Source organism: Prionailurus viverrinus, chromosome D1 (genome assembly GCF_022837055.1).
Source record: "Prionailurus viverrinus isolate Anna chromosome D1, UM_Priviv_1.0, whole genome shotgun sequence".
NCBI classification, from domain to species: Eukaryota; Metazoa; Chordata; class Mammalia; order Carnivora; family Felidae; genus Prionailurus; species Prionailurus viverrinus.
The window spans coordinates 114,456,404-114,464,936 of record NC_062570.1 but is presented as its reverse complement, the minus strand read 5'-3'; the positions used below and the strand labels follow the sequence as shown (position 1 = coordinate 114,464,936).

Sequence of the window (8,533 nt, the reverse complement as noted above, 5' to 3'; positions counted from 1 at the left end):
GGCTTGTGCAGGGGCGCGACGCCCGGGGCACCGGAGCCAGCCGGGGCCACGTCGGGGGGCGGGGGGCGGGGGGGGGGGCGGCTGCCGCTAAGAACGCGGAGCAAGAAGACGGGGCCGGGTCGCGGGCGACTCGGGCGAGCCGCAGTCCTCCGCCGTTGTGGGGGTGACAGTGGCCGACGGCCCGCGGGACCCCCCGCCTGGCACGGCTGCCTCCCCCCACCGACCGCCCGCGAAGGAGGGCCGGCGGGGACGGCGGGGTGGCCGCGCGGGGCCCAGGGGCTGCCGGCCGGGGTCGCCCCGCGCCCGCGCCCGCGCCCGCGCCCGCGCCCGCGCCTCGGCTGAGCCAGGGGCCGGGCGCTTCTGGAGAGGGGGGCGCACCCCGCCTGCCGAGGCGAGGACCCCGGAGGGGAGGCCCGAGGCCGCCCCGCTTCGCTGCTTCGCCCTAACCGCGTTGTCCCCGCGCCCAGGCTGCTGCGGGTGGGGGTGGGGGGGGAAAGGCGCGCTCTGCGACCCTAAGGCCCCTGCGTCGTGTGCGACCCTGGCCGCCGACAACCACTGAAGTAGGGAGGAGACAGATGGCAGAAGAGGAGAGTCGCCGAGCCCGGAAGGAAGGAAGCCGAGCCCGGAAGGAAGCCTCGGAAAGGAAGGACACGCAGCCCCGCGCGGGGGGCCTCATCTCTGCGACGCGACCGGTGGCCGTGGCCCACTCCCACGACCCTGCCCTCCGCCAGCCCCTCGTCAGGCTGCACCTCCGCCTGGTGCGGCCCCCTAGACCGCCATCCCCGAGGACTCCGAGCTCCCGCTGACCCCGCCGGCCTCGGGCCACCGCCGTCTTCCGCCCACCGGGTCCCCCGGGCATGGGAGTCCTGGGAGGGGCTGCGGTTACATCGTCTTCCTTCCCGCCGCCCCCGCCGTGTACCGGCCGTCCCCTCGGTAGTCCGGAAGTCAGACCCCCCCCCCCCACCGGCTCTTCCTCGAACCCGCCGGGTGACTTGGACACGTTGCTTAATGTCCCCGTGACTCAGCGTCTTTGCTGGAGAAATGGGAGTAACCCTTGCCACATGTGTCATAGGAAACTTCGCGAGCTCACCGGTGCAGGCTGCAGGTGCGGAAGCGGCAGGTGTGACCGGGCCTAATGGGGAGTGTGGCCTACCTGCTCCCGGCAATTTACCTGGGCTCAAGGTCAATCCCCTTTCCCTTGGTGATGGCGCATGGCTAGGCACACCCCACTTTACGGCCCGTGTCACCCAGTCCCTAATGAGCAGCTCAGATCGCATGGTCGTGTGACACCCCCCCGTCTGATGTACAGTTTGAATTGTGCCCGGTGGCAAGCCAAAACTTGCATCTCAAAGAATCGCCATTTATTTTTTCAGGTGACATGGCTTTGCTCCAAAACCCGGACCCCCCCCCCCCCCCGCCATCTCTCTCTTCCATTAGTGCTTGCCAGGACCAGGAGGCAGAGGAGCAGGACAGAATGGGGTTCCCGCTTCTGCTCTGGGACCCCCACTGCAGTCCCGAACTTCTCGCCTCTGGACTCCTTTTAACGGAAAAACTCTTGATTACGTCACTGTTCTTCCCTGTTGCTGTTACTTGAAGTAAAAGGCAATTACCTAATTGATACCCTCGTCCGGATGTCTGCCTTCTTCCTGTCGTTACGGTGATCAAGGCGTAAAGATTTGACCTCCACTTTGCAGGGGATATCTTGACATTCCCAGACCGCTGAACTCCCGAAATGTCACCAAGTCCTGGGCTCCACCGCCTATTGGCATGAAGCCATCATCCGGTGGAATAGTGTGAGACCCTGAGGCCTGCCGAGACGGTCAGAATCTGCGCGGACCAAACTGGGATGGAAAACAGGAGACGATCTGACCCCGCGGCCTGAAGGCAGGGGCACACTGCTGGTCTGGCCACAGGACAGCGCGCTGCTCTGAGGCGGGGCGCGTCGCGTCCGTGAGACCCGTAGCTGCGTAACAAATGTGCCGACCTGCTCCAGGAAGGACACCACGTCTCGAAGGACAGCCGCGGTTGGAGTCGTGTCTTTTAAACTTGCAAGCACAGTGTCCATCACCGACACCCCTCCACCTCCTGCGCGGGCGGGGGGAGGATGAGAATGACAGGAACCTCGCTGTCTGTGTCCTTCAGGTCTTGGGCGGTGGCATGCCCCTCTGTGACTTCTCTGGCCACAAAGCCCTGCTTGCGGTCTAGTTAAGCAGGAGGTGGACCTGTAGGATTTTCTTTTCCTTTTTTTTTTAATGTGTATTTGTTTTTGAGAGAGAGAGAGAGAGAGAGAGAGACATCGTGAACAGAGGAGGGGCAGAGAGAGAGGGAGACACAGAATCAGAAGCAGGCTCCAGGCTCCCAGTTGTCAGCACAGAGCCTGACGCGGGGCTGGAATCCACGAACCGCGAGATCGTGACCTGAGCTGAAGTCGGATGCTTAACCGACTGAGCCACCCAGGCACCCCGGACTTGTAGGATTTTCAATCCGTTCTTCCTTCTTTCCATTCATTCCTTCATTCATTTGGCAAATAAGTACTGAGTGCCAAGTATATGCCGGGCACTCGTAAGGTGCTCAGAATACAGTGGGTGGGCAGACAAAGCAGACAAGAATCTACCCCCATGGAGCTTACAGGCTATTGAGAGCCGACAGTCAATGGGAAAAAATGAGACATATAATACGTCAGACACAATAACACCGATGATAGGGACAAAGAATGCTGGGTGTCCCCTGCCCCCACGACCACAGGATGGGACCTTCCCTGTAGAGAGAGTAATTGCAGATTAAATTAGTTCAGATGAGGACACAGACACGAGGGTGGGCACCTAATCCAGTATGACAGGTGTCCTTATAAAAAGGGAGGAAGCGGGAGCAGAGGGTTAGGAAGGCAGCGTGAGGACACAGGGGAGGACGAGGCGGGGGAAGCCTGGGCCGGATCCTCGCTCACAGCCTCGGGAGGAACCAGCCCTGCCCGCCCGAAAGACTCGGGGGGCTCCGATTTCCGGAACTGTGGGACAATGAACTTCTGTCGTGTGAAGCCGCCCAGTTTGTGTTCCTTTCTTACTCATACAGGCTCCAGTCCACAACCTCACCTTTTCCACCAGGCACCCGCCTTCTGCCCAGATGCCAAGGGGCCGTGCCAGCCGGGAGCTCCTGGGCTGGGAGACAGAATTTGCCCAATTCTGCTTTGCTCTAGACGAGGACCGGCAGGAACTCCCCCCAGGGAAACGGTCCTGTTGCGGGTGGAGGCTGACACCTGTAGCAGAAGCGTGAACGCACGGCCTAGTCTCAGAGGAAAGCGGGGTCTCTGCTCAACGGCTGACCCGGGGCCCTCCCTCCTCTTTCACTGCCTCTGTCTGGACTGACCCTGTCTGTCCCTCGGGCTCACTCACTGCCCTCCACCGGGCCCCTGCCCACAGCCTGGGTCGGTCCAGGGCACCCCCTCCCTGTGCTTGGCCGCCCCGCCAGGAGGCCTTGGCACGGGGCGCGCCTCGTGACACACATTCTCCTCCACTCTGGAGGCCGGAGAACAATGGCTCCCTCTTGCCTCCTGTGCCGGGTACAGTCCCAAGTAAGGCTGAGGGTGCGCGCCGGCAGTGCAGGGGCAGCGGGGGCCGGGGCGGGGGGTGGCAGGCTGGTTGCGGCAGCCCCTTCCGTTCCCACCACCCCAGAGGGTCAGCATTTGCTTGTCTGAGAAGCTGGCCTGGGGGGGGGGGGGACACTTTGGGAAGGGTACTCAGGAAGCCAGTCCCACGAGCGCTTCCATGGTGGGTGGCCGCTGTCTTTCCTGCGGCATCAACCCTCCTAAGCCCTCAGCAAACACCGAGACGCCCTCCTGCAGACCCACAGCGGGCCAGCTTTGCCCTGTACGCGTTCCTTCGCTTAAACCCCACGGCGTCTGGGCGGTGGTCGTGAGGCAGGAGACTGAGGCTCCTCGAGGGGCGGGGACCGGCCCAAGGGGGATGGGATCCCAGAACCTTCTGCTCCCAAGCCCCCCATCTTCCCACTGTGCCCTGCTTCCCAGCGGGGCTCTCCTCCCTGGGTGTTGGGTGACAGTGGCTTCAGCGCCCTCCCCCTGCAGAAAGCAGGAAGCCCCTTGGTGGTGCACTTGGCTTAGGTGGTAAGGGAGAGGACTTGGGGCCCGTGGGGCGGCCAGGGCTCAGGGCCAAGGTAGCGACAGGGACACCAATAACCGATATCACCTGGGATCGCTTCCGGGGTGCTCGCCACCAGCCGGGCACCAGGCTCGTGCTCCGTGTACCCCGTCGCTACCCCCCCAGGCGGGGGCCCTCAGAGACCTCTCTTACAGGTGTGGCTCAGCACGCTGGCCCAGGTTACACCCTGGGACGCCTGAGGTCCCAGGCGGGTCTGTCCCCCTCCCCCCTCCCCCCTGGCATTCCCAGGTCTCCTTCCTCCTCCTCCATCCTGGAACGCGCAGGTGACTGCAACGCCCCTGCTCACAGCTTCGGCCAGCCGGCACCCACGGAGAACCAGCGCCAGCTGGTGCCTCCGCTCCCAGAATCCACCTTGTTTATTCACCTGAGGGCATCCGGCACCTAAAGAAGGGTGGGACCTTTCGAATGAAGGACTTCTCGTGTTTTCTTCACCGTCCGAAGTCTCATCGTTATGCTTGAGTTCAGATGATGTGCCAGCCACCCCCCTCCCCCCAGGATACTGGCTGTCACTTTGGGACTTCTGGGTGGAGATCCAACCTTTAGAAAAAAAACAAATTCGGATTTTGGTGGGAGGCTGTGTCAGTTTCCTATGGCTGCTGTAATAAACGGCCACAGACTGGGTGGCTTAAAACCATGGGAGTGCATGGCTCCACAGTCCTGGGGCCCGGGAGTCGGAATCGAGGTGGCAGCAGGATCTTCCTTGCGTGTCTGGTGACTGCCAGCACTCCCTGGCTTGCGGACCGCTCGCTCCTCTCTCTGCCGCCCTCCACACCGCCTTCCCCCTGCGTGGGTTCTGTGTCTGAGTCCAAACTTCCCTCTTTGCATATGGACACCGGCCATCGGGTCAGGGCGACCCTAATGACCGCGTCTTATCTTGCAAAGACCCTATTTCCAAATAAGGAAATAGGGTCCGGGGGTTGGGACACCCACATGCCTCTTCTGGGGCACACAGTTCAGCCCGTAACAGGGGTGGTTCCTTCGTCACATATGACATGCTTGCCCTGGGATTTAGATGGGACTCTGGAAGTCCCCAAAGACTTACAGATTTGCCGAGTGTCATTAATCTAGATGTGACTTGTCATTAACTAAACACCAATTTCTGAGGTGACAGGCAAGCTTCTTTTTTAAGGAATGAATCGTTAAGGCGGGACTTGGAACTTTCCCCACCCAAATGGTGAATCACTTGAATTCCACTCGCTTGAATCTCCCGTTGGGATTTTCTTCAATTTTTTTTTTTTAATGTTTATTTATTTTTGAGACAGAGAGAGACAGAGCATGAGCGGAGGAGGGACAGAGAGAGAGGGAGACACAGAATCCGAAGCAACCCCAGGCTCCGAGCTGTCAGCACAGAGCCCGACGCGGGGCTCGAAATCATGAGCTGTGAGATCATGACCTGAGCTGGAGTCGGCCGCTTAACCGCTTAACCACTTGACCGACTGAGCCATCCAGGTGCCCCACCTGTTGGGATTTTCAAAGGCGCTGCTAACCTCGGCTCTCCCTGGACCTTCACTCCTAGAAGAACTCCCTCTTCCTGGACCCTCCGCGGCAGAAGACTAAGCACGGAAGACGTGTCCTGCCTTCACAGGCCTGAATATCGGGAAGATTTTCTCCCGCAGACGGAGACGTTTTCCATTTTATTGTTTGTTCTGCCGTCCAGCTCAGGACGGCAAGAAATGACCTCAAGAAGGTAAGTTTCTCCTGGCTCCCCTGTCCCATCAGCAAAGGCCCCCAAGATCCAGATGATCTCCCACTGGTTATTGCTGCCAAGGACCCCAGGCCGAGCCTCGCCAGGTCTCCCAGTTTTTCAAAAGAAGACGAATCTGCAGTGTTTTTGCCTGTCCGACTTGCCCCAGCGCTGGTCTTCAGCCTTCCCCCAGCGCTGGCCCGGAGGTCCCGGCAGGTCTTGGCCCTGGCCAGCCTCCGCCTCTCCTCCTGGCGGGTCCTGCCCCTGCCCCGCCTTGGCCTTTGGAGAGGTCCCCATCCGGCCCCGCCTCCTGGGGACCCACCCCCCCCACCCCCCCCACCCCCCCCACCCCCCCCACCCCCCCCACCCCCCGCCAGAGGCCAGGGTGGGGCGAAGTGCTGGGAGGAAGCCCCATCTTCCTCTATTTCCAGGAAAGGGGAGGAGGTGTCCAGGGGCTGGGGGTGCCCTGACCCCAGCAGGATCTTCTCCAGCCACCAGAGCAGGCTCAAGAGGGGCCGGGGTTGGAAGACAGGGCCCAGGGGAGCCCCCGCAAGAGGAGGCGGCAAGAGTGGAAGGGTGGCAGGATTTCCCAGGCCGAGCCGTGACCCGCTGTCCCAGTGCCTGGTAGGAAGTGTCACCCCACACACACACCATCATGCCCATTCTCTCTCAGCATCCCCAGCCGTCCCCAGAACTGTCTTTCCAGATACAGGCGAGGCCTTCTGCCAGCTCCCGCCCCACCTCACGTGGACAGAGTACCTGGCAGGCAGCAGGTGGAGACCACTCAGGTTGCCCCTTGAGGACCCAACCCCACAGGGTCACCTGCAGGCCATACCTGGGAGCAGGGCGGTCTCTGGCCTGCTGGGTTAGGAACTGCCCTTCGGTCTGTGCCCGCCACCCAGCCTGCCACCTCTACCCAGCGGGAGAACCGCCACTCCTTCCTGGATGTGCGGTGCCAGCCTCCCAGCAACCCTTCGGAGGTGTCGGCCTGGTCGGCTCTCTTCACCCTCAGGGGCTGACCCAGCCCCATTCTTCTCCCCACACTAACCCCGCTTTGTAGCCCAAAGAGCACCTGACCCAGGGCAGATGCCTGGTCAATAAATGACCTGTGTGGCCCGAACCAGTATGCTCTGTCACATTATAGAAGTTTGCACATGCTGTTCCATCCCTCTGCAATGCCCTTCCTTCTAGAGGACTCCTGCTCATCCCTCAAGGCCTCTGTCAGATGCCCCTTCCTCCAGGCACTACGTCCTCAAGTGGCGGCATCTTTGCACGTTCCCTGTCACAGGAACCGTGGATTCACTGTGGTGGCATGCCACATGGCCCCTGCCACTCATCTGCCATTGTATGAGGGCAGGGGTGGGGGGACTTGGGGGGGGGCGGGGGAACTTGGGGGGCCGAAGGGTCTCTTTTATGCAGTGGCCCAGTACTTGTTAGTAAACCCCAAAAAATGCACACAAGGTGGGAGCAGAAAAGTAAGGCAGTGAAATCTCTCCCTGCCCCCACTCCCATCTCGTGGGCTGACACGGAGGCCCGGCGAGGGGGCACTTGCCCGGGGTGGCTCGGTGAGGAGTTGGTGGAGCCAGGCCGGACATGGATTCTCACTCACGGTCGGGAGGAGGAGGCCACCAGCTCTGCTCCCACTGCCTTTCCCACCGGGGCCCCTGAGGCCCATGGGACGGGCTGGGTGCTGGCCGGCCAGCTGAGTTCTTCAGGAGGCCTGGGGCCGATGCGGACCCCACTGGCAGCAGCCCAGAGCTAGGAGCCGGGCCCGGTGTGGCAGAGGCCGTCCTGGTGGGAGCCTTGTGCCCCGGGAGGCCTGGGGGGGGGGGATGGGTGCCTTGGAGGGAGCTGGAACAGCAGGGTGCTAGCTCTGTCCCCAGTTTGGGCTGCAGCTTGGCCACTGTGGGGATGGCTGGGCCTCCTGCTCAAAGACCAGCGGGGCCCTAAAAAGCCGCGCTCAGCCCCTCTCCGGTTGGGGCTTCCTCCCGAGGGGGAGGAAGAGGGTGAACAAGGTGACAGGGACCACAGAGGTCTCACTGCCTCTCACCCACCCCTTTCAGGGGTTCCCACGCGACTGCTCCCTAACCCCTCCCTTACTGGGTGGCTTTGGGCTCCAACCAGCCAGAAGAATGTGCAGGTGCCAGGGGTAGGGGCCGCTCCATTCCCAAGGCTCCTCCCCCTCATCATCTATTCCATAGCCCTCCCAAGCTCCAGTCCAAGGGTTGGTTGGGGCAGGGCAGGCTGAGGGTCCCTAGATGATGGCCCTGGGCCAGTGGTAGTGGAAGGATCAGGCCTGGCAGGGAGCCAAGAGATGGCCTTCCTCCTGGCCTGCCATTAACCAGCTCGGGTTCACCCCCATCCCCTCCATCAAATGGGTGAGGACCACTAGATTAGGGGTCCCAATGCTAGATCCCCCCATCAATTACCACAGCAAACTCCCTGGAGGAACTTTGGGAACACAGATGCCTGCCCCCCCACCTAGAGTCTGACTTTGGGGGTCAGGGTGGGGCCCAGGGATCGGCATGCAAAGATGCTGCCAGGTGACCCTGAAAGGTGTCCGGGTGAGAAGCCCTGAGCCAGATGGCCCCTGATGGCTTTTCCTGATCAACGTCTCTCCTGCTCTGGTCTGCAAAGTCACCAGTCAGCCCTGGAGGCCGCTCTGCAGACCCGCTGC

The 8,533-nt window shown here is 61.8% G+C and overlaps 1 long non-coding RNA gene across 1 annotated transcript; it reads left to right on the top strand.

The window, feature by feature from the left end:
* Positions 1–1,618, top strand: LOC125176154 (uncharacterized). Its single transcript, XR_007156149.1, has 2 exons — positions 1–1,182; positions 1,374–1,618. It is a non-coding gene; the product is annotated as an uncharacterized LOC125176154 (long non-coding RNA).
* The last annotated feature ends 6,915 nt before the right edge of the window (positions 1,619–8,533 follow it).